General features: G+C 35.8%; 1 protein-coding gene across 1 annotated transcript in view; it reads left to right on the top strand.

Moving 5' to 3' along the window:
* Window positions 1–22,073, top strand: part of STPG2 (sperm tail PG-rich repeat containing 2) — a 422,672-nt gene extending 400,599 nt beyond the window's left edge. Inside the window, exon 14 of the mRNA XM_054688086.1 lies at window positions 22,054–22,073. The gene's annotated coding sequence lies outside the window, so the exon portion shown is untranslated. The remainder of the gene's footprint in view (window positions 1–22,053) is intronic.
* Window positions 22,074–27,237: the final 5,164 nt, after the last annotated feature.

Genomic DNA, 27,237 nt, shown 5'->3' with positions numbered 1-27,237 from the left:
CCCTTACAAGTGCCACTAAAAGTCCTTCACCCCTCCTATACCATAGCAACCTGAGGGTTGCTAATCTATTTGTAATAGATTACAACCTAATCTACAAATAGATACAACCTAATCTATTTGTAATAGATTACAAATATATTGAAGTGAAAGATTTTGCTCTAATATCAGTTAACATAAGCCTGAAACTGATTGTGGTCCTTTAAGAAAAGGGTTGAGGAAAATGACAGAAGCTTGTTGTAGTCCTTTGAGAAAAGTGTCACAGCAAATGATGGAGAACTACTGAAGTTAAGAAGCACACCCAGGATTTTTCTATATGAGGAACATAATAATTTAGGGTCCAGTGTACCCAGCTGGGAATCTGATGTATAGAACTTCTTGCTCCATTTCTAAGGAGTCATGCTTCTTGCAACAGGGCATGGGTGAAATAAAGGAGTCTGGCAAGGATGAGGACCTAATGTTCATTGAGGAAGGGGAGTTTGAAGGATCATGGGTTCTCTAAAACAATGACCCAAACTTCGGGCTCAGAGGAATTGACTGCTTGCTGGTGGATCAAACTTGCCAGTTGGGGCCAACTGCAATAAAGACAAGAATAGATGAGTGTGCAAGGAAGTAATAGAACAAGAAAAGGAGAATGTTTTTTGGTCAAAACCAATAAGAAAATGTGGCAGAGGAAATTTGGGCTAGCAGGACAAAATAATTTGTCCCTGGGGGAGCAAGCATAATGAGAAAGGAAAGTGACTTAGGGAAGAAGACAAAGTTCTTACTTTGTCACAGGGTAGGTCAAAATGACTGCCCCCTAAAAAAAAAATTAAAAAAAAAAAAATGACTGCCCCCTAGTCTTAAGATCAGCAAACATCCTGTCAGCTTTTAATGGGTTGTTGGTATCCTGATTTATTGAGGAGTCTTCTTAGTGACTCCTGGACTATAGACATGAAAGGAAAAGACAGAAGGGGTTTTGCTCTCACCCTTCACATATTCAGAGATTCAAATTCCTTAGGACTCATTGGTATGGGTAGAGCTTGCTAACGTGTAGAAAGAAGTGCCAAGCACTTAGATAGAGGGTAAAATAAGAGGGGAAGAAAGGAAAAAGTGAAACCTGTCTTCATGGCTATGGCAGACACTCTGCTTTACAGAGAAAGAAGGTGTAGGGAAGTGGGACCTCCCTGGTGGCACAAGTGGTTAAGTCTCAGCACTATGAAGCTATTGCCAGCCACTACATTGTGAGTTTGATCCCCTGCCACGGAGTTAACCCAAAAGGTGCAACAGACATCTCCTGTCTCACCCACTGCTGCCCTCTGCAGTGTATTTCAGTTGATCTGCCTTTTGTGTTCCCTACTCTGTCTCTGGTGAATCCTCTCATCCTCCTGAACCTCTGGACTACACCCCCAGCTCTTGTATGTATAAATAAATAAATCTAAAAAAAAAAGACCAAAGTTACATAAAAGCAAGAGATTTATTGATATATAGGAAGAAGGCTATGAAAACTCTCCAAGTGGAGAGGGTTCCTGAATGGATAGTCAATTGATAGACAAGAGGAAGGATAGGAAAGCTCTCCAAGCAGAGAGTGGGTAGCTGCTGAGGGGGTGAATAGCAGGTGCTTGTATGTGTATAGTAGGCAAGGAATAGGGTTTTGATTGTTGGGTGTTTTCACATTTTTGCCTCTTGCTGATTGACTGGTCCCACAGGGTCTCCTGGTCTACCAAGGTCCTCTGAGTTTGTTGGGTTTTCCTAGGCTACCGAGGTTGACTGAGTTCACCTGCATTACCTGGCCTGTCTTCCCGAAACTGGCATTGCTCTGCTGCTTTACCACTGCGTAATTTGTGTGTGTGTGTGTGTGTGTGTGTTCTGAACACACCATTCTTCATTGGATTGGGGGATGGGGGTTGCACCCTCCTGGTACATGATTGTTCTCCAATCAGACTGATAAATGGACTTCGAGATAATGGACTTTGAGACCTCCTGTTCCTAACTGACTACCTATGTCCATTTGCTAACTTCTCTTTCACTATTGTAGAGCCGGGATGGGCACAGAGCAGGTTTTCTTTATGATCCGGGCAGACTAGAGGGATAAAGGAGAATCCTGGAGCCCTCGGTGTCTTTCTCAGTCTTTTATTGAGCTTTTACTTGCAGTGCAGGAACAAGGTACATGGCAGGCAGGGGTGCCGGGGGGCCAGGAGCCAGTAGGCCTCCAAGCCACAGATAATTCTTTACTCTGGTCTTCTCTGGTGGTCTTTATCCCCTTCTCTCCTCCTCTTTCTCCTGCTTCTCTCTCCTGACTCTGTTTCTCTTGGCAGATACTTGAATACCGCACCCATGGCCCACAGAAGAAAACAACATAACTTAAAACAATGTAACAAATGCAGGTATCCCATCAGGCAGGGTACTCCTAAAGGAAGGAGAGCAGAAAAACCTGAAAACCATTTACCCTACAACTGTGAACATATTATTTTTTTAATTATTGTTAAGGGAAAGAGCAAATTCAGCCTCTATCCTTCCATGTTATGGGTGGACTCTTTTCCTTTTTAAAGATAATGCATTTATTTATTATATATAGTTTCAGTTTTAAGGCTTTGGATATTATAATCATAACACTGTAAGCTAAAGGAATATGTTAAGGTTAGGTGTATAATTATTTAATTATTTTTACATAATGTCCCACAAAAAATAATGCCTTCAGCAAAAGGTTTAATGTTCTAGTAAAGCTCATCCACATCCCAAACTTTCTATGAAATAAACTTTCACAGGAAAAAAAAAATCATTTAAGTTTCCTGTTCAATAATTATGTATGAACAAAAATAATGAGCCCATCATTTCTGTTTATGCATTCTCTGTCATTACCACTAGAGAACCTCAAAAGGGACATCAGATTTTCATTCAGAACTATTCTACATTTTTGTAAGTAAATGCAATTTGTACGCTCCCTCCTTCAATTCACTTTCTGAAAGATAATTATAATTAAAGAGAAGTATATTGCTTGATTGAGCTACTATACTAACTGAAGAAAAATGAGAGTTAACATGTTTAAATACCTGCTATCAACACTACTCATATTTGGGTGAAGGGGGAATAACCTAGATAACAGAAAGAATGTTGGATAACAGAAATTGGGGAAATGATCACCATCTGAATATCAAAATAGCAAGGGTATTATCCCCAGTACAAACATCTCTTAGAATCACAGGTTTATCTTGGGTCAAGCAAATCACATTTTATTCAGTTGTTCTTGATCATGATGGGATTGAACATAAAATATTTTTTGTCATATGTAGTCTCACAAATTTGAAACTTACTGGAAAAAAAAATCTTTCCTAAGAGTAAATCAAATGAAGTCTCTTATATGTTACACATACATTTTATAATTGATTTTATATCCTAAATTTATCAATGAATAAATTTATGTATGAAAATATATTGATTTTTTTTAACAATTTGGTTGCTCTTTCTTTTCTATTCCCTACTGATACTTCATTTTATAAGTATACAATTATTATGATAGAACATCTAAGCAATTGCTCACATAATATAAATTATTTACAATTTAATGAGCATTAATCTCCAGCAATTAACTAGGATACTACAAAAACCACAATTATGACATAATGATATTAGTGGTACTTAATCACTTGTTTAGAAATGAAGGGCATTTTGCAAAATCTTTGTATCTGTTTTACATGATGTAATGTAACTAGAGGAGCAATCTGGAAAAAAATGTTTTGGCGCAATTTGAGAAGTACAATAGAGACAAGGTTTACTGAAACAACTTTTCTTTTCTCCACAGATATATTTTAAATCTATCTAGTAATATAAAGCTAAGCTGATAGTTCTCTCACAAAGAAGTAATTCCATTTGGCTAAGTTCTCCAGAAGCTGCTCAAAGGAACATAATTGATCTTCTGACACTGAAAAATAAATAAATGAATCTATATAGATCTCTCTCTCTCACACCTTCTCTAATTCATTATCCTCAAAGAGTTTCCTATTACAAAAGTACCATATATATATGCTATATATATATATACACACATACATACATATGTATATATATGTATGTAAATACATACATATGTATATATACATATATATGTGTGTATATATATATACACACATACATCATATTCCTTCTAAACATATATTACTAAAATCTCTAATATAAAATACATACTGAATAAAGACATCTGGTGGAAAACCTTTCTGATTTTACTTTAGAATATCATTAATCAGAGAATAAAATTGCTAAACCCTAGCTATGCCAAATTAAAAAATTATATTATTGACTTATTCTTTGTAATTATTGAAAAATAGATAATAAAAATCACAAAAGGGAAGTTCTATGTTTTAAACTCAAACTTTCAAATAGCTTACATATTTGAAGAAGATGGATAAGTTTAATTATTAAGCCCTAAAACTTTTTGGATTAATGTGGTAGTTTTAACATGATCTTAAAAAACAAGTCAATCAGAGATAAAAATTCATATCAAAGGTTCTTAACTTATGGGGCAGGATAAGTTCATTGACATTTCAATAAAAGTTACGGAAACCTTAATAAAAATGGATGTGTGTAAATGGTCTAAAACTCAGCATAAATACAAAGAAATGAAGCATCCATGAAAATTTCAGTGTATTCTGATTTGAAAACATTGATGTAAAATACCTCCATTAATTTACTTAAAATGAATCACTTTTATTTGAAACAATGAAATCCAGAATAAATGGCCAATGAATAATTATCTAACATTTCATTTAATTACTTGAATAGAATAGAATAGAATAGATTAGAATAGAATTGAGTTTAGTTAAATTAAAAAAAAAAAACAGTACAAACTGGTGGTTAATAGAAATTTTGATCTCATGACCCAGTAATACTAAGTAAATTACTGTAGAACCAAAATAAAAATGGAGTTCCTTATGTCAGAGACAAAATAGAGATTGTCACTGCAGGTGCATAAAGAAGAAGGAAACTTTACCTAAAACGAATTTTCCCTTCTTTTCAGAGTGTAGCATAACATGCAAGCCAATCCCCAAATATCAAGTCTATTCATACTTTCTTTGGGTTTCCTTATTCTCCTGACTCAGCTACCATTATGCAAATAAGAAAAAAGACTATTAACAACCACTTAGTTGAAAAAGCCAAAAAATTCTACATTTAGCCCCTAAAAGATTCTATAAGCCACTAAACTAAGTATTACCATAGTTTTGAGTTTCCTGGATTGCAGGTAGAAAATATTGAAAATAAAGAAAGTAAGTAAGCAAACAAACAAACTAAAGCAAACACATACTCTTAAACTCTTCACAATAAAATGGTGGTTATCAGAGGATTAAGGGATGGGAACAGGTAAAACAGGTAAAAGGGGTCAATAGTATGCTAGTGGATGCAAAATAGACTTTTAGTGATGATCACAATATAGCATATGCACACATTGCTGTATATGTAAATAAAACAAGCTGTATATATGAAACATTAAAAAACCCTCTTATATGAGGTAGTATAATATAAAATAAATAATAAATATTTACTACAACTTGTTACTTACATATACATATATATGTACACATATGTATTATTACATATAAATATGTATATGTACTGTGAGTTTATTTTTTTAAGATTTATTTATACATACAAGAGCTGGGGTACAGGCCAGAGATACATACAAGAGCCGGGGTACAGGCCAGAGATACATACAAGAGCCGGGGTACAAGCCAGTTATGCGGGTGGTGAGAGGATTCACCAGAAATGGAGTGGGGAACAGAACAGGCAGATAGACAGAAACACACTGCTGAGGGGAATAGTGGATAAGTCAGGAGAGGTCTGCTTCGCCATGTGGGTTGCTCCCTGGCAGGCTGGAAACAAACTTTTTCTGCAGAGGCTGGGGATTGCTTCATAGTGTGGTGCTTAACCCCTTGCGCCACCAGGGAGGCCCCTGTAGTGTGAGTTTAAAACACCACTCTTAAACTTCATTTACACTTTAAACTTTAAAAATATATATGAAATTTTTTGCAAACATTAAAGAAAAAACCTCATCTGTCCACTTTATTTTCTCCACCTAAGCTTTTTTTAATTTTATTTTAGTTTTATGGTTCTAAAATGAAGCCAAAATGATGTTAATGCTCATTTTGTTGGTATGCCAAATCAAAAGTACTCAAACCTAAAAACTGTTTCAAATTCACTAAATGATTGATAAAATAGCACTGCCTCCCTAACAACTCTCCAATTACTATTTACTGTAGCCTGTACTCTGGGGTGGAGTGCTACACTATTTGTTTCCGTCTAAATGTTTATGTAATAAAATTAACCTCTAGGTACATAATCCCCAAGATTCCCACCATTCCTATAGTATGTTAAATACAATTCTGGCCACAGAAAACTCAGATGACAAGGAACATTCGAAGTGTATTGTATATGTTGCAACAACCTTGTATTTATTATTTCAGATTTAACTTTAAAATATTTTTGTCTTTCTCTTAATTGTACTCCTTTATAAAATATTACATACTATAAATGATGTTCTTGAGAGAAGAATAGAAAAATAAGAATTTGCAACAAAGGAGAGAATTGTCAGTCACAACTCTTAAGGTAATGATCATTCAATAGGACAATTTTTAGGGTTGTAATCCTAAATTTTTAAAAATTGCACAGACCAAAATTATTTGTGAAAAAACAGAACTACATGGATAGGAACTCTCCAACTACCAGCTGATACTTTCCAATATTTTTTATCCAATATGTCTCTCATTTATTTTGGTTAGTTTGCTTTGATCTCTTCAGTTAAACTATCTTTATCACATAGGATTAGTTTTTTTTTTTTTTTCCTTAAGGAAACTCATCTCTTATTTAGTACATTTTTTTGAGAAAATATGTTATTTTTGGTTTAGGAATGCTATTAATCAATCTTGACTATTAGTGCTACTGAACAATTTAACCTTTGCCTAGTATGTTAATGCTCAGAATATAAAATATAATTGCAAAATAGATTTCATGAGCAGGATGATCCATCATGTGGACATGCTGAAGATTAATGCTGTTACTATTAAACAGTTAGGTTTCCCCTGTTTTGCCTAGTTTGTGATCAACTATGATAGTATTATTAATAATCTCTCTTCTTACTCACATTAGGGCATATTCCCAAGAGTTCCACATTTGAGAAATAACTAAATAGAAAACAGGATTTGTGACTGAATGCTCTTCTTTGTGACTTCTAATTTTATATCTGATTTAAATATCAATTGTTTTCTTGTTCTCTGTCATATTGATTAAGAGTATATTTTCCCCAATGAGCAACTACTTAGGATCTAATGTAGTACTTCAGTTTTAGCAGTTCTGGAAAATTATTATTTCCCTCTTTGTTTACCTCCAAGTTTACTGAAAATGTATTTTATGTGCTATATTACTATTATTTTATGTTATACCTTTTCAATAGTTATCCCTAAATTTCTAGGAAAGGATTAAGCAGTTTTCACATGAAATTTAGTATTAGACAGTTAGAAATTAAAAATGTGTCTATATATAGAAATTATACATTATATTTAATAGACTTTATATTTAGTAATTATATCTAGGTATTATTATATTTAACAGCTGAGACAACTATAAAACTCAAGTTAACAAAAACTTTTTTGATTTGTGATCCAGTATTCACAATATGAAAAATTTTTAAATATGATTCTTGCTATTAGTTAATACAATAATTCTTATAAATCTCAAGTACTAAGAAAATCTTGGAATCTTGTCTACAGAACTCCCTCTTTTACACACAATTTACTGAATTTATATAGCAAACTACCACATCAAAATTTTATTTAATTCTTTTTTTTTAAGATTTATTTAGCCATGCATACAGGAACTGGGGTACAGGCCAGAGGTGTGGGGTATGAGAAGATTCACCAGAGACAGAGTGAGGAACAGAACAGTTGGATTGACTGAAATACACTGCTGAGGGGAGCAGCGGTGGAGACAGGAGAGGTCTGCTGCACCACATGGGTCTCCTTCCTGGCTGGGGATCAAAGTCATGCTGTAGTGGCTTATGGATGGCTTCATAGTGTTGTGTATTAACCCCTTGCACCACCGGGAAGGCCCCTTGTTTAATTCTTGAAAAGATGAAAAATATGTTTTTCTTATGTTATTTCAAAGTATGGTACTTAGCATAGAAGAAAATATATAAAATTATGGAGTGTACTTTTTTGATCCAGTGCTGCTTAGTCAGAGACAAAACTTAGAGTATTGGTGATTAATATAAGTATATGATTTTCTGTATAATAAGACAAACTACATAGTAGAAGGTAACATCAGTCCAGGTTGTATCAGTTTTTCACAAGGCAGTTTCTGTAATGAGGCAACAAAAATTAAAAACCTAACATCAAGAAAGAAAATTCAGGACATCTATTTTAGATCAAATCCCCTCAAGACTAAATCTTTTCATTATACCTCTGTGTCAAAATTACATTTTTCTATACATTTTTTCTATATTAAATAACAAATCTTATAGAATAATGTACCAAGAGTTTCATTAAACATTTCTACTTAACAAGACAGTGAAGTGCATAGTAGATATAGGAAATGTACCTATTCAAAGTAGCTAAAATGTTTAAATGTTACTATTTAAAAGGTCTAGAACAGCTATATAGATAATTCAGATATCCAGACTGATATATATTTGAGGATTATGACTTTATCTTCATGAGTGGTAGTTACATGTAATTTTCTTTACAATCAAGTATTAAAATATTTGAAGCTGGGTTTGGCATTATTCCTAGCAGGTGATATCATGGGGGGGGGTGGGGAAAGTTCATTATTAGAATTTATCTTCTCTTTCCATGGCTAAATAGGTCTTAAATCTTGTAGCAAAATGACTTTTGAAAATACAGACAGTGGTACAAAAATAAAAACTCTCATTTTAATTTATCTCATAAATCACTGAAGGAGTGAATAGGGATCAATGTAATTCTAAAGGATTACATGGAATGTAACACTTATTCCCATATTTTTGGAGAGTGGTTATTACTTCCAAAGTCCTTATTTTTTATATAATTGTGAGACAAATTTAATATAACATTAGTTATTCTATTTTTTTGTGTAAGAGTGATAGCATTTTGTATACTGTTTTACTAAGGTGTCAGAGTAAACTTTTAGTAAAGGCTACTTTCCCAGATTCTGTGTCTAATCTGCTTGCTCTCAACTAAATTTATGAAATTAATACCTAAAGATAATTTTTCATGAGTGTCAAATAAAAGCATACTGCTATTCCTAGAAAATATAAAGATAACTTCCCATTGAAACATGTATTTAATAGGCCATTGTTTTATTCAGTAATAAAAAAGCATAAATTTTTCTTTACCAATCAGATGTTTTCAGTAATTAACAGTATAAATCACAGAATTATAGGATTCAAGGATTGTTCACAATGTCTAACGCTCAGAATGCAATCGAAATTCTGCAAAGGAGAAATGAATGCAAAACTGAAAAAATGTAACTTTTTTCTTAAATTGCAGTTAGTAAACTTGAGTGATTTCATATTTTTGATCCTCTTATAAACGCAGTATTGTAAACTTTTCCAAAACAAAGTCCTCAATTTGTATAACTTCATATGACACAAAGTGAATAGCCAATATTTTACTTGTAATAATCTGTCAGATCATTGATAAAATAAGAAATGCAACAAAACAATGTGGTTTTATTTTCCACCTGCCCAGGCTAAATATGATAATGATTTCAGAAGTATTAGGTCACCTTCAATGTTTATGGTAAAAATGAGCTAAAATCAAACTATTCTTCGCCTTCCACACAGCAGAGAACACACACCTTGAAGTGCTATCTTCCACCATTCAGACATCTAGCAAATAGCAGATAGGCCTTGCTTTGCAAAATATAACAGTTGTGTGACTATGCACCTAACAGTATAAAGGGGGCAAAATAGGGGAGTTGCTGCTCTGCATTTTTCAGTGTTCCAACACTGTCTCTCACAGTGTCTCTCTGCCTGCCTATGTATATGGTGCCCTCAACACATTAAAGACCTCCAAAATCCACTGAAGGCTCCAAAATTCTCTTTTCATCTGTGAGAATGGACAATGAACCTACCTGGCCTGGAATGGTTGCATGCCATGTATACTTCACTAGAAATTGTAACCTTCTTGTACATATGCAATGAGCCTTTCATATATATCTGGTTGAATTGGGTCCTGCAGATGAAGTCTTAACTTCAATACCTGTGAATGTGACTGTATTTAAAAATAGGATACGGGCCTCCCTGGTGGTGCAAGGGGTTAAGCACAGCACTGTGAAGCTATCTGCAGCCTCTGCATCATGAGTTCCATCCCCAGCCTGCCAGGGAACTACCCTCCTGGGGCAGCAGTCCTCTACTGCGTAGGCCGCTGCTCCCCTCAGCAATGTATTTTAGCCAGTCTGCCTGTCCTGTTCCCCACTCTGTCTCTAGCGGATATTCTCACCTCCACCCCTGTACCTCTGGCCTGTACCCCAGTTCTTGTATGCATAAATAAATAAATCTTAAAAAAAATAAAAAATAGGACTCTTTCAGGTGATCAGGTTTGGAAAGATCATTAGGGTCGTTCCTAATCTAATTTGGCTGTGTCCACCCAGCCAGTTCTTTCTGAAAGTACACAGTGAGAATGCCAAGCATAGATGGGATAGAGATCAGGGTGATGCAGCAAGAAACTAAGGAACACTGAAGATGCCAGAAACCTGCTAGAAACTAATAAAGAGGCACTGAACATATTTTACCTCATAACCTACAGAATGAACCAACATTGCCAATGCCTTGATCTCAAACTTCTAATACCCAGAACTATGGGAAAATAAAGTCTACTGTTTATGTTACCAAGTTTGTGTACTTTGTTCTTATAGGCCTAGAAAACTGCGTAATTTGATGAGTTACATACAACTTAAAATTCTATGTAGGTTATATAAGAGTAAGTTTAGGACTTAACTTTTTTGTTATTAGGTAAAATATGCTTTCAGGGACAACAACAAATATTTGTAATACAAAGTAAACAAAACCTGTGTGCAAAATCTATGTATAAATGCCTGAAATTTTGAATGTTAATTTTTTTCTAACACTGATATCTGTTGACCTGAAGTTTCGAAGACCATTATTTCAGCATGGTAAAGGAAATTTGCAGCAAGCTACTGAAAATATACAAAATAATTTTATGAAATAAATCAAAGTTGCAGCCATGTTTCTATACACTACCAATAAATAATCCAAAAAGGAAGAGAAGAAAGCAATATCATTTATAATAATATAAAAAAAATGAAATAGGAATACATTCAAGTAAGGAGTTATAAAAATTTCCAAAATGAAAAATTTCAAAACATTGTTAAAAATATCATATAACTTTGGAAACAGACTAAATGCCGGTCCTTCTTCAGTGGATCAAAAAGAGTATGTGTACACAATGGGATACCTTACAGCTATCAGTAAAGATAAACTCTTACCATTTGTGGTAATACAGATGGAGCTGGAAGTGATTGTGCTAAGTGAAATAAATCAGAAGGAGAAAGACAAATATCAGATAGTTTCACTTCAATGTGGAATATTCAGAAAACAGACAAAAGGTCAGATAAAATCAAACTAAAAAATTAGCAATTAAAAGCAGATGATAGGGCCTCCCCTTGGTAGCACAGCGGTTGAGCGCTGGGCTGTGAGGCTGCCCGCAGCCTCTGCAGCGCTGGTTCGTTCCCTGGCCGCCAGCGAGGGTCCCACCCCCCAAAATAAATAAATAAATAAATAAAAGCAGACTATAGGGCTTCACCAGTGGCACAGTGGGTTGAGCGCTGCACCGTGAAGCTGTCCTCAGCCTCTGCAGCACAGATTCGATTCCCAGCCATCCAGGGAGAAACCCATATGGTGCGGCAGACCTCTCCTGCCTCTCCCGCTGCTCTCCATAGCAGTGTCTTCGGTCTGTCTGCCTGTTCTGTTCCCTGCTGTGTCTCTGGTGAATTCTCTCACTCTCCTGTGCTTATGACTGTACCCCAGTTCTTGTATAAATAAATAAATCTTTAAAAAAATAAAAGCAGACTATAAAACTGAGACATTCTGAGGTGTAGGGAAAGAGTAGAGGAATTTACGAAGTGTGAAGGGAACACATGGACTTTGGTGGTAGACTATGGGTGCTTTAGTGATGGGAGCAATATGGTTACAATACTGGAAGAGGACAATCCTAAACTTCCAAAATACCAACAGTATAAGCAATGATTGCCTCTCTCTCTCTTTCTCTCTCTCTCTATATATATATGTATATGTATATATATATAAAAATATACACACACAAATGCATGCAAATATAAAATATATTTATATTGTATATTAAATAGATCATTTAATTAAATGTATCAAATATTATATTAAATATACAATCCTTAATAATACATATATTGAACAAGACCTAATAAATGAAAAGACACATTATTTTGGAATTGTACATATAATATTGTTAAAATAGAAACGTTACCCTAAGCAACATACAGATTAATTCAATCTCTCTCAAAATCCATGATTTTTTTTTTTCTTGAAGGGATGAAAGAGAAGATCATAAAAATAATGAGAGAATTGCAAGAGGTCACAAATAGCCAAAACAATCTTGGAAAATAAGAAAATTGAAACTCACATATTTCTTTTTTTTAAACTTTAAAAATTTTTTTTTGGACCTCCCCTGGTGGCACAGTGGTTGAGTGCTCAGTTGTGAAGCTGCCCGCAGCCTCTACAGTGCCGGTTGTATCCCCGCCCACCAGCGAGGGTCCCACATGGCGTAACAGACTTCTACTGTCACTCCGCTGCTCCCCTCAGCAGTGTATTTTGTCAGTCTGCCTGTTCTGTTCCCCGCTCTGGCTTGGGTGAATTCTCTCACCCTCCCGCACTTCTGACTGTACCCAGTGCTTGTATAAATAAATAAATTAAAAAATGTTTATTTTTATACAAGAGCTGGGGTACAGGCCAGAGGCAAGGGAGGGCGAGAGGATTCACCAGAGACAGAGTGAGGGAACAGAACAGGCAGATGACCAAAATACACTGCTGAGAGGAGCAGCGGGCCTGCCAGGAGCCATGTGGGATTCTCGCTGGCCCACGGGGAACAAACGGGCACTGCAGAGGCTGCAGACAGCTTCACAGCCCTGCGTTCAACCCGCTGCACCACCGGGGAGGCCCCATGCATATTTCTAAATATAAAATCATACTATAAAGGGATAGAATCAAAAAGAGTATGGACTGACAGGTAAAAAAGAAAATTGTCTTTAACAAATTATGCTAGGACAATTGAATATCCACACACATGTAGATGAAACTATGCGATTTTTTCATACTATATAAAAAAATCAAGTCCGAATAGAATAAAAACCTAAATATTAGAGCTAAAATTATAAAATCTTAGAAGAAAACACAAGTAAATCTTCATGACCTTGGATTTAACAATGATTTCATGGATATAACATTAAAAATAAAAGCAACAAAGGCAAAACAAAATAAAGATAGATAAATTAGACTTGGTCAAAGTCAACATATATGCACTAAAAGATACTACCAAGAAAGTGAAAAGTCAACACACAAATTAAGAAGATATTTGCATATTCAATATGAAATGGGTCTAGTATACAGAATATAGAAAAGACATATAGTATAGGAAAACAAACAGAGACAAATAAATAATGAGTGAAATACTTGAGGAAACTTCTCTAAAGAAGACATATAGGTGATAAGGACCACATGAAAAGATTCTCATTATTTGTCATTTGGGAAATGCAAATCAAAACAGAATGTGATAATTTTACAACAACAACAGCAACAACAACAACAATAATAAAAACAGAATGTGATACCATTTAACAATAATAATAATAATGATGATGATAAAATAACAAGTATTTAGAGGATATGGAGAAAATGAAATATTCATATGTTATTTTTTGTATGAAAAATGGTACAGGATATAGAAACAGTTTGGCAGTTTTTCAATGAGCTCAACACAGAATTCCCATATGACACTGTTACTATGTTTCTAGATATAAAAAGGAATGAAGTGCTGATGTATGCCATATAATGGAAAGATACTTTAAAAAACACTATGCTTAGTAAATGTTTAAATATTCACAATAGGAAAATTTGTACACATAGGAAGAAAATTAGTGGTTACTAGTTGTGTGGACAGAAAGGTATTGTTTGTGACTAATGGTTATATAATTTCTGTTTGGGGTGATGTGAGTGTTCTGGAACTATATAGTTGTGATAGTTTTACAACATTATGACTGTAATAAATGCCATAGAATTGTACACCCATAGTCCACCAACATAGTCAATTGTGATCCCTTCTTATTTTTTTCTTGTCCCTCTTCACCTAGTAGACTCACTTCAATAGTCTGTTTTTTAGGCATTGTTATTGGTTTGGCTTTATCTGATCCTTTTGTTATGTTTCTCTATATTCCACTCATATGTGATACCATCTGGTATTTGCCTTTCTTATTCTGAATTACTTAGATTATCCTCTCCAATTTGTCTATGTTGTTGCAAATGGCAAGTGTTTATCTTTTTTCAATAGCTGAGTAGTATTTCATTGTACATATATATTGCATTTTCCTGAAACACTCATCTGTTTTGGGGCACATAAGTTCTTTCCATAATTTGGTTATTAGAAATCATGAAGCAATGAACATAGGAGTGTATATTTCCCTCCAAATGAGTGTTTAAAGAGACCGAGAGGGGAGCCTTCACTATTCCCAGACATTCTGGGAATGATATCTCAACCAAAATAAAAGAAAAAGAATGGGAAATCTGTATTAGGGAAATAAATATTTATCACTGCCAGTGAAATGCCCTGCACTGGGTAATTAATGGCAGGTAATTAATGGCAGGCTCATACCTAGCAGATTCCTGGGGGTCCATTAATTTCTCTTTTTATAATTTTTAAAGATTGATGTATTTATGCATACAAGAACTGGGGTGCAGGTCAGAGGTGTGGAGGGTGAGAGGATTCACCAGAGATAGAGCAGGGAACAGAACAGGCAGATAGACTGAAGTAAACTGCTGAGGGGAGCAGCAGGTGAGTCAGGAGAGATCTGCTGCGCCATGAGGGTAGCTCCCTGGCCACAGGGGATTAAACTCACACTGCAGAGGCTATGGACAGCTTCACAGCACTGTGCTTAACTCCAAGTGCTACCAGGGAGGCCCAGATGGGACCTTTTTCATTATCTTTGTGTTATACACAAAGACACATGTTCTTTTACTGAGGCTGTGCAAGAATACTTTAAAATCTCTTCTATTTTCCATGCACATATACAATAATGTCATCCCTTGTGCTAGGATCCTTGTGGACTATATAAGGGAGAGGATATTCTCTTTCAGAATAACACTCACCCTGAATCTTAATTTTTTCTAATACTTATTTATGATGTCCCAAATTAACATTTAAAGTTTGTTCAACAAATCTTTTTGATTTGGATTGATTGAAAATAAACTGTCTTGGGCCTTCCTGGTGACACAAGGAGTTAAGCACAGCACTATGAAGCTTTCTGTAGCCTCTGCAACATGAGTTTGATCCCTGGTCACCAAGGTAGCTACCCATATGGCACAGCAGACCTCTCCTGCCTTGCCTGCTGTTCCCCTCAGCAGTGTATTTCAGTCAGTCTGCCTGTTCTGCTTCCTACTCTGTCTCTAGTGAATCTTCTCACATCCTGCACCTCTGGCATGTACCCCAGTTCTTATATGCATAAATAAATAAATCTTTAAAAAAAAATTAAAGTCTTTTCCCGAAACTTGAGATGAACAATTCACAGAGTTCACTAAAATGGCTGGACCCAAACATGACTGCTGCATATCTATAATGGCTCTTTGACTCCAAATAAAGTGGGAACAATAATGTACATCAGATTTTTTTTTTCCCATGCCACCAAAGTTCTGGCAGATGTAGTCTAATTTGTCAAACTTTCATAGTAACCAGTAATGTTAGGTTAATCAGTTCATTCAAAAGCATTTTTTTAAAAGATTTTTTATACAAGAGCTGGGGTACAGGCCAGAGGCACGGGAGGGTGAGAGCATCCACCAGAGAAAGACTGGGGAGCAGAACAGGGAGATGACAGAAATACACTGCTGAGGGGAACAGTGGGCTTAACAGGAGAGGTCTGCCACACCATGTGGGATTCTCACCGGCAGGCAGGGATCGAACAGGCAGTGCAGAGGCTGCAAACAGCTGCACAGTGCGGCACTCAACCACTGCTTTTTCCATGCAAAAGCATTTAAAAATATGCTTTCATGGCAATGAAATCTTCTATAATATTGAAATTTAGATTTATATGTTAGAATGTGTCCCATTTACCTATCAATTTAATTACAATTAAAATATCTACAGTCAATTCCATTCAAAATATAATGAAATAAAAGTCAGATATCCTTCCCAAGGATTGCCACTAGATCTTGAATAGAATAAAGTTCTTGTTTCAGTTCAGCCATATTAAGACCAAGCCTACTTCTGGAAGGTAGAATCTAAGAACACTAACCCTGTAATATTATTATTTTTTTTTTTACCGACTTAATGTATATTTAGTCTCAATATATGGAATATGTAGTATAAAGATTTTATTTTGTAATGGATATTTGTTAAGCCAAAAAGGTAAAAAAAGAGGGAATTTACATCAAATTTTAGGTATAGTGTGTGAAATAAAAATATTCATATTTTATTACTGAAAAAAATCTCAATTGTGTTTATCAGGAACTTCAACTGAACTTAAAACTTCAAATAAACTTATAACTTAATTAGAAAGAAACCCCTGAGAAAATATAATTTGATTTCTGCTAAGACAGAGCATAGTGATAAGAGGAGCGATGACTGAAAATACATTAAATAACTATGTCTTACTTTGTACAGGCCACCAGCTTGTTAATCTGTCATACTATGAATATATTATGAAGTGTTAACTGGGAGGGATACCAAACTGTGGAGTATATTGAAAGTATATTTCCACTATATTTGTATTTGCATATTTGTACTGATATTTGTACTGATATTTTATATATATGTATATATGTATATATATACACATATGTGTATATATACATATATATATATACATATATATACAATTGGCAAAACAGCAGTTGCAGAAAAAGGATAAAACCAATTCTAATACATGATCTCATTAATCCATTAATTTTATTTATATGAACATAAAAGATAGACTAGTAATGGTACATGAGGATTCCAAGAGAGGAGATAGATTGAAATCTCTTATTTATATTTTGTTGTTTATTAATCCTAAGCAGCTACTAAAATAAACAAACAAACAAGCAAACAAATAAGTAAAACTTCTCCGCAAGTCAGTTTTCACTATTAGCTTGTTGGAAATCATCAAAACCTTGTCCTACTAGTAAGAGCCCTGTATCCTATGCCCAAAAGTTGGTTCACGCCCTGAGCCCTGGACCAAAGGGCCCAAGACTCTACCAGACATCAGAAATTCCAAATCCCATTTCTAAGGGCCCCACATCAAGCAAATGAGAGTGAGTGAAAGTGCCCTAGGCAAGATCCCAAGACCAGGACCAGCTGAGTCAACAATGACTGCCATTCTTGCTAGGAAGGACACTGAAATTATGGCCCAGTGTACAGGTGGTGGAACAAAACCCCAATCAATGCCAAAACACACCACCATGAATCAGTGATCATAGACCCACTGAAAAATTCTTGGTCCAGCCCTCCATGTTGGTGCAGGGGTTAAAGTCTCAGTGCTATCAAGCTATCAAAAGCCACTGCAGCATGAATTCAATCCTTGACCAGGGAGCTGACCCACATGGTGCAGCAGAACTTTCCTGATTTACCTGTTGCTTCCCTCAGCAGTGCATTTCAGTAGATCTGCCTGTTCTGCTCCCCACTCTATCTATGGTGAATCCTGTCACACCCACAACACTATCCTACACCCCAGTTCTTGTATGCATAAAGAAATAAAAGTAAATCTTTAAAAAATAGAAGAAAAACACTTGGTCCTATTTATGGGGCACAAACATGCCAAGTGGAAGCCCCACCCACTGTAGCATAACCTGAAAGAAAGATTGAGGAGACAGAAAAACAACAAATGGACATATGAGTATTCAGGTGAACATTACATCTCAGAAAGAAAACAAATATCTAGAACCCAATCCCAAAGACATGGAAGATCTCTTCTTCCAACAAATATAGGATTAAAACTTGCCATGCCAAGTAAATTTGAAGATGACAGAGAAAACAAGAAAACTAGGTTAAAAATATACAAGAATGTTCAGAAAAAGAAATGGGCATCCTGAGGAGGAAAAAAAAATCAATGATCACAAGATTAAAAATTGTACACAAAATTAAAAAAAAGGAATTTCAGGTCATCAAAAGATCAATAGAAGAGTTGTAAAACAGTGTGGAAAGCTATTGTATTAGTGTAAAACAATTGCAAGAGTTGAATCAGTTATTTATTGAATCAGTGTACTTGAAGATATGACTACACAAAGAAGCATGGTAGAAAAAGAAAAAGAGAAATGAAGCAAAAAATTTAAAATAAAGAACCATTTTAAGATTTATGTAACTCCACAAGGAAATTTAATATAAGAATAAATGATATCCCAGAAGATGAAGAGAGAGAAAGGAAGAGAGCACTTATTTAAAGAAATAGGATAGGGAAAAATCCAGAAACTAGAGAAGGCCCTAAATATATAAATCTGTGAAATGGCCCTACACCAAGACATATAGTAGTGAAATTTCCAAATTTCAAAACAAAGAAAAATATTGAGATTGGTAAAGGGGAAAAAAGAAGATAATATATAAAGAACTCTTGATTAGCCTACAATTGGACTTCTCTGCAGAAACACTGTGGACAAAAAGAGAATGGAATGATGTGATTGAAAAACTTAAAGATAAAAATACTAACAAAATATACTCTATCCTACAATGCTGTTCTTATGAAGTAGCAATAAAGCCTTTCTCAAACAAACTAAAATACAAGAAGTGGGCAAACACTAGACCCCTCCTTTAAGAAATACTAAAAGGAACTATAACATATTACCCAATGTGAATAATACCTATAAATAAGAGAACAAAAATAGAGATAAAACCACAACTTTAATGATAAAATGGGGACAACAGACTTTTGAATATGAAAAATCTCTCTAAATACATGTGATCTAAACTCACCATTTAAAAGAACAGTGTATCTGGTTGGATTAGGAAACAGAATTCAACTGTCTGCTTTCTCTAGGAGACACACTTTGAGCTCCAAAATTAAACATAGACTCAAAGTAAAGTGTTAGGAAAAAAATTCTACCAGTGAATGGAGTCCAAATGTGTGGAGAGACATAATTATATCAAACAAAATAGATTTCAAGTTAATCAAGCTAACAAGAGACAGAGACATGACACTTATCAATGTATATTCATCAAGGAAGGAGCACCCAAATATAACAGGCAAATACTATCAACTCTGAAAACAATAGCACTGGAAAATACACATTAGTAATAGGAAACTTCAACATTCCACTTACATGAATTGATCTCAAAGAGAAAGAAAAAGAATGGGGACATATTCACTGTAAAACAATAATTAGATTACAGAGATTTAATAGACATTGATAGACCTTGTACCCCCCAAAATCAGAATATACATTTTTCTTAAGTGCACATTTGACATTTTCCATGATTTATCACATACTGGATTGCAAGAAAAGTATCAACATATTTATGAACATTGATATCATACCAAGCATCTTCTGTGACCCGGAAGGTAAGAAACTACAAATACAAAAATAAAGTAGGGGATTGAAGAAAAATATGTGGAGCTGAAGAAAAAACTACTGGGAAACTATGTTATTAATGATGAAAAAGAGTAAAAACCCTCAAAGCAAATGACAATGAACACACATCCTCTCAGAACATATGAGAAACTACAAAAAGTAGTAGAATGAATATAAGAGGGAATATGTAATAACACAGGTCCACATCAAGATATAAGAACGTAAATAAATAACTTTATATCCCATCATGAAGAACAAGAAAAAGCAGAAACAAAACCAAATGTTTGCAGAATGAGGCAAATAATGAAAATTAGAGGAGAAATAAATGAAATAAAAATAAAGAAGGCAGTCCAAAAGATAAATGAAATCCAAAGTTGATTCTTTGAAGAAAATAAACAAAAATATATAAACCTCTAGCTAGAATCACTAAGAAAAGTCTGAGAAAACAGCAATAAATTGGGTCACAAATGAGAGATGTTGCAAATACACCAAGGCAATTCAGATAAGAAAAGATTACTCAAGCATTTATTTGGTGACATTTATTTGGTGAGAGGACCCACCAGAGACAGAGTGGGGAGCAGAACAGGCAGACTGACAAAATACACTGCTGAGGGAAGCAGTGGGCGAGACAGGAAAGTTCTGCCTCACCATGTGGGATTCTCACCAGATGGCCAGGATCAAACCCACGCTAAAGTCATTAGTGAGTTTTACCAAACTTTCAAATATAAAATAGTAACCATCATTCTCAAAGTCTTCAAAATATGCTTGAAGTACCCCCAGACATATTTTATAAGGCCAAAATGAACACAAATGCAAAAACACTCAAACTGAATCCAACAGTGCATTAACCAGACTATACACCATAAACAATGGAGATTTAAACCAAGAAACAAGGATACTCATTATAAAAGTCAATGCAATATACATCAACACAAATAAAGATGGACAAACAAATGAACTTATCAATAGGTGTTAAAATAATATTTAATAAGAATCAATATCCATATCTGATGAAATCTGGGGATAAACGAAAAATATATCAGTATAATAAAACACACATATGACAAACACACACCTTAAATAATTCTCAATTGTGAAAGCATTTCCACTATTATCTGGTACATTATAAAGATGCCCACTTTCCCCATTGCTATTCAATATAGTATTAGATGTCCTCTCAAAGAGCAATTAAGGAAGGTAAATATATAAAAGGAGTCCATATCAGGAAAGAGGACATAAAGCTATCACGTTTGGCATGAAAATATATTGATACATAGAGAACAATAAAGAATCCATTGAAAAATATGTAAAAAAAAAACACTTCAGAAAATTGTTTACAGTTGTCTTACTATATATAAATGATGTGCTAGGAGAAATTAAGAAAACCATCCCACATATAAAACAATTAAATTTTTACAAATAAGCCTAACAGTGGAGACAAAGACCTATATAAAGGAAACTACAATACATTGTTAAAAGAAATAGAAGACACAACAAAATGGAAAGGTTTTCCTGAACATTGATTGGAAAAATCAGCTTTGTAAAAATGTCCATCCTACCCAAAGCAACATACAGATTCACTATAACGCCAATGAAAATTCCAACGGCATTTTTTTAAGATTTATTTATTTTTATACAAGAGCTGGGGTACAGGCCAGAGGCGTGGGAGGGTGAGAGGATTCACCAGAGACAGCAGGGAGCAGAACAGGCAGATGACAAAAATACATTGCTGAGGGGAGCAGCGGTCTCGACAGGAGAGATCTGCCATGCCATGTGGGATTCTTGCCAGCCAGCAGGAATCAAACCAGCACTGCAGAGGCTGAGGACAGCTTCACAGCTTGGCGCTCAACCCACTGCACTACCAGGGAGGCTCTCCAATGGCATTTTTTTAAAGAAATGGAAGAAACATAACTAAAATTCATATCAATCCACAAAAAAGTCAAAGAAATCCTTCCATGAAAGGAAAAAATGGAGGCTTACATTTTACCTATACTATAAAGTCATGATCACAGACAGATTAAATATAATTGAGAGCCCAGAAATAAACCCTCACCTACATGGATAGTGACTCTATGGCAAAGTTTCTAAGAATATACAATATAAAAGGAAAACTCTCTTCAATAAAAGGTGTTATGGAAACTAGATAACCACATATAGAAGAATAAAATTAGAGCACTCTCTCACACTATACATAAAAGTCAAAGTGGATAAAATATGTAGATGTAATACCTGAAACTTTAAAGTACATAAAATAAAATATTTGCAAAACCCCTAACATTACAGCTTCATTGATGTCTTTTTTCTTTTGTCACCAACAGCAGAGAAAGCAAAAATCAGTATGAACAATTGGACTATATCAAACTAAAATTTTTCTGCATGGTGAAAGAAACATAACTAAATTGAAGAAACCCTATTGAATGGCAGAAAATGTCTGTATACCATACATCTGAAAAAGGGGCTAATATTGAAGATCAATAAAGAACTCATACAAAGGAGCAGAAAGAAAACAAAGAACCAAATCAAAGAGCTGCAGAAGAGTTAAATAGGCACTTCTCAAAAGAAGCCATACAGATGGCTAACAGACATGTGAAAAAATGTTCATCATCGGGCCTCCCTTGCTAGCGCAGTGGTTGAGTGCTGGGCTGTAAAGCTGCCCGCAGCCTCTGCAGTGCTGGTTCAATCCCTGGTCTCCGGCGATGGTCCCACATGGCGCGTCAGACCTCTCCTGCTGAGCTCGCTGCTCCCCTCAGCAGTGTATTTCGTCAGTCTGCCTGTTCTGTTCCCTGCGCTGGCTCTGGTGAATTCTCTCACCCTCCCATGCTTCTGACTGTACCCAGTGCTTGTATAAATAAATAAATAAATCTTTTCAAAAAATGTTCATCATCACTTATCATCTGGGAGAAATAAATCAAAACCACAATGAGATACCACTTCATAACAGTCAAAACATCATTTATGAAAATTAGTAGAAATAGCAGGTGTTGGTGAGAATGTGGAACCATCTTATACTCTTGGGAAAGTAGACCAGCCCAACCCTATGGAAAGTAGTAAGGATTTTTTTTTTAAAAACTTAAAAATGGATCTTTCTTATTACTCAGCAATTACACTCACAGGTATCTATCTAAAGAATACAAGAACACTAATTCCAAAGGAATTATGATTTTTGCTATAGTATTTACAAAAACCAAGCTATGGAAAGAACATCAATGCCCCCCCCCCAAAAAAAATGAATGAATCAAGAATATGTGTTTTACACACACAATAGAACATTATGCAGCAATCAAAAAATGATAAACTCATGTTATTACTGGCAATATGGATGGATATAGAAGAGATTATGCTAAGGGGCATACGTTGGATGGAGAAAGATTAATAATGGGCATGTTAAATATAGAAAAAACATACAAAGGGCCAGACAAAACAAGCTTAAACGCTGACCATAGAATTAAAACATCCAGATTGGGAGAAGGAGTGGAAGAGTATTGAACATGGTCGGAGAGAACACAATAGACTATGGTGAGGTACTCTGGATATTTTTGTGGTGAATGTGGTACATCTGAAGGCAGAGTTCCTGTATTTCTAAACATTAACAAAGGTATAAAATCAATGGTACTTCAGTTTTAAAAACTGTGGAGAAAAGGGCATGTTCTTTGTGAAGACATGATTTTTAGGCTAATTTCTGTACTTATCTTAAAATTCCCAAAGGGTAACTAAGACATTTCTCTATATTTCTTTTCTATAATTACTATTTCTTTATTAATCCAATTTTCCAATAAAAATGTAGATTTAGTGCTCACTGAATTTCCACAGGTTTATTTGACAATTTAGAAGTTTCCCAACCAACCATCAGGCATTCTTATTTTCTAACTAGAAAATCCAAAGTAGTTTACATTCATATTAAAACAAACAAAAGAGAAGTTTACTTACACATTTAGAGTTTTTGGCCCAGTTTTGCATATCTAGAAGCCAAAACTGTAACCTATCAGGATATGCCATGAGGTATGGGGTATGTTTTATTTAATTGTGTACTCTAAGTTGCATGGATATCATCTTATGGTTGATTGATACTAAATCTACCCTAATCCATTACCAATTTATATCTCACATGTGATATTTCTTTTGAACTTGCAAATGATCTAATAATTTTTAAATGTTTGACACATGCCCACCAATGTTTGTGGCTTTTGGCTTCCAAGATTTCCTCAGCAATAACAGTTAACTGTGCATATTCTTCTTTTAATACAAAAGAGAATCTTAAGAAGGCAGTCAATTTACCCAAACCTTAAGATTTCAAGAAAAAATAATGAGTTGGGTGAAAATGATAAGACCTGGAACCCAAATTCCCCACAATTAAATAACTCAGAATATTACCTCAAGGCCAAAGTCCACTATCAAATTTAAATTACTTGTATCTACTAACACATCATAAAAAATCCCATAAAACGAGCATGCCACACAAGAAATTAAAAGAAAAGTCTCAAGAAAAACAAAAAAAAAGGCAAACATGGTCAAATCACACTTCTCAAAATAGAAAAGGGATTCAAGAAAGAAAAGTACCTTTCTAAAGCTGTTCATTAACTTTACTTTTAGAAGCAAGTTTGTTGAACAGTTAGGAAAACTCTGAGAAGGCAGAAGCAGTGAGATTATACTTTCTAATTTTAGTCAGGATCTTTGGTATTCAAGTTTATTTTTGCAGTTTCTTTTTATTTTAATAATTCAGTCTTTTAAATGTGGTGACATTAGTTCCTCCCCCTGTGTACCCAGACAAAAAGGGGAAGAAATGGTGGTATTACTACTTCAGACTTCAAACTATACCATAATGCTATAATAATTGGAACAACATGGAATTGGAACAAAAATAGACAAACCAACCAATGTAACAGAGACTCCAGAAAACAACCCACACATATATCAACACCTAACCTATGACAAAAAAGGGAAGAATATACAATCAAACAAGGAAAACCTCTAAAAAAATGGTGTTGGAAAAATTGGACTGCTACATGCAAAAAAAAAAAAAAAAAAGGGCACTATCACACCATCCACAAAATACACTTAAAAATACATAAATTACCTGGATATAAGACTAGAAATTATTTGGATATAAGACCCGGTGGCTCAGAGGATTGAGCCAGCTTTGAAGCTGTCCGCAGCCTCTGCAGTGCGGGTTTGATTCCTAGACAGCCAGGGAGACACCCGCATTGTGCAGCAGATCTCTCCTGTCTCGCCTGCTGCTCCTCTCAGCAGTGTATTTCGGTCCTTCTGCCTGTTCTGCTCCCTGCTCTGTCTCTGGTGAATTCTCTCACCCTCTGGCCTGTACCCCAGTGCTTGTATAAATAATCTTTAAAAAAAGAAAATCTTTACAGTCAAAAATAAAAGATTTATTAAAAAACAAACAAACAAACAAACAAACAAAAAAAAAAACAGGAGGAGGGGCCTCCCTGGTGGTGTGGTGCAGGGATTAAAGACAGCACTATCAAGCTATCTCCAGCCACTGGAGCATGAGTTCTATCCCCAGCCAGCCAGGGACCTAACCCACATGGTTCAGCAGACATCTCTTGTTTTGCCCACTGCTCCCTTCAGCAGTGTATTTCAGTAGATCTGCCTGTAATGCTCCCCACTCTCTCTGGTGAATCCTCTCACTGCCCCTCACCCCGCACTTCCAGCTTATACCCCAGTTCTTGTATGCATAAATAAATAAATCTTGAAAAAATGTAAGAGGAAATACAAGAAAAACACTTTTGCTGTGGGCCTCCCTCGTGGCACAAGGAGATAAGACACAACCTATGAAACTGTCCACAGCCTCTGCAGCACGAGTTCGATACCTGGCCAGGGAGCAACCCACATGGCACAGCAGACCTTTCCCTACTTGTCTGCTACTCCTCTCAGCAGTGTACTTTGGTCAATCTGCCTGTTCTGGTCCCTACTCACTCGCTGTTTTAGATTGAGACGATAGTGATTATAGTATTCATTTTCTGAGTCAATTTTTTTTACTTGATTATGTAAATATATTAAAATGAGATCTCTTCATAAGTATCCTCCCATTTAAGGAACCACTTACAAGTCTGGCACTGTAAGAAAAATGGAATGACTCAGGGTCTTTTTCCCCTGCTCCTGCCAGACTTTATAGCCACCACATGTGGCTTTCTTTTCCTGCTCAATTTCATTGCCTACACATGATGTCCTGTGATTGCAAAAGGTGCTTGGAAGCAAGAGCATGGGACACATGTACCTATAAGTATGGAAGCTGATGGATGTTCATTAGATTGAGGAGAGAGTTGGGAAAATCCAAAGAGAGAGTGAGGAGTTCATGGGGGCCTAGAAGCTTGGTTGGGACCTGCCTCCCATCCCCTTTGCCTCCCTCATGACTGCCTCCTTGCCTGCTGGTGTGTTTGTGTGTCTGGTTCCATGCTTCAGCATTAAAGGCCTGTCAAATCTCCTGACGTCTCCAAGATTCATTTTCCATTGGCCCCAATCAACAATGAACCTATCTGCCCTGTTTACTGGACTCACACTACACTTGGCGTACATTGGCAGGATTCAATACAGATGGAGAGAGAACAAGCCAAGTGACCTCTGCAAATAGAGTAAAAGACAATGCTGGGGGTGACATGGGAACACAGGTGGTGGCAAAAGTCCAGGAGCTGCAGGAAGAATTAAAGATGCTGTAGGAACACAGATGATGACCAAGGTCCATGAATTGTAGGATGAGACAAGGGAGCTTTGAGAACATTTGAGGATTCTGGAGGAAGATATGTAGAGACTGACCCACTAAAGTGGAGACACCAGACTCCTCTTTTTGTGGTGACAGTCTGACCTGCCACTCCAGAGACACCAGACTCTTTGTTGCCCTGTGGTGACACAGAAGAGGAAGAAATAGCAGTCTATGGTCCTGGGAAGGGGGTGGGATCCAGGTGATTGGGCTACCACAGATGACAGAGTTCACAACATATTTCCAAAACAGCCAAGTGGACCTGGTAGACGTGGATAAACAGTTCTGTCAGAAACCAGGAGAACCCTTGGCAGCTTGGCTGTTATGTTTGTGGAATCCGGGGTTGGGTTAAATCATTTGCACAGCAAAGAAGATAGAGAAACTTCTAGAGATAGAGAGGATATTTTGAGAGGAACATAGGATCGCTCCCATGAAAAGAGGGGCTGCTGCAAAGGGGACTCCATGCTCCAGGTATGTGCCCTGCACCCGGAGGACTACTTGCTGCTGACCCTGGCCTGGGGGGATGCCCTGTTCACTTTTGAATAGGGTTAGGGACAAGGAGTCCAGCCACATATGATGGGCAGGGAACACAGGTCACATGTGGAAATTTCTAGGCAAGGGTCCCCAAACCATATGACAAGGTTTGGCCTTGGTTCAGGGGTCTCCTTGTTATATTGAGGCTAGGGAGACCAGAGTGTCAGAGTGACAGAAGTGTGACTACCCCTGGGAATTAGACAATTACCCCAAAACAAGTAGAAAGTTTAGGTGTCACCAATCTTAGAATATATCC

The sequence above is a fragment of the Talpa occidentalis genome, unplaced genomic scaffold (genome assembly GCF_014898055.3).
Source record: "Talpa occidentalis isolate TD23 unplaced genomic scaffold, MPIMG_talOcc4v2.1 talOcc4.6, whole genome shotgun sequence".
Classification (NCBI taxonomy): domain Eukaryota; kingdom Metazoa; phylum Chordata; class Mammalia; order Eulipotyphla; family Talpidae; genus Talpa; species Talpa occidentalis.
Note: the sequence above shows the minus strand (reverse complement) of the source record. Positions and strands in the feature narration are given on the sequence as shown.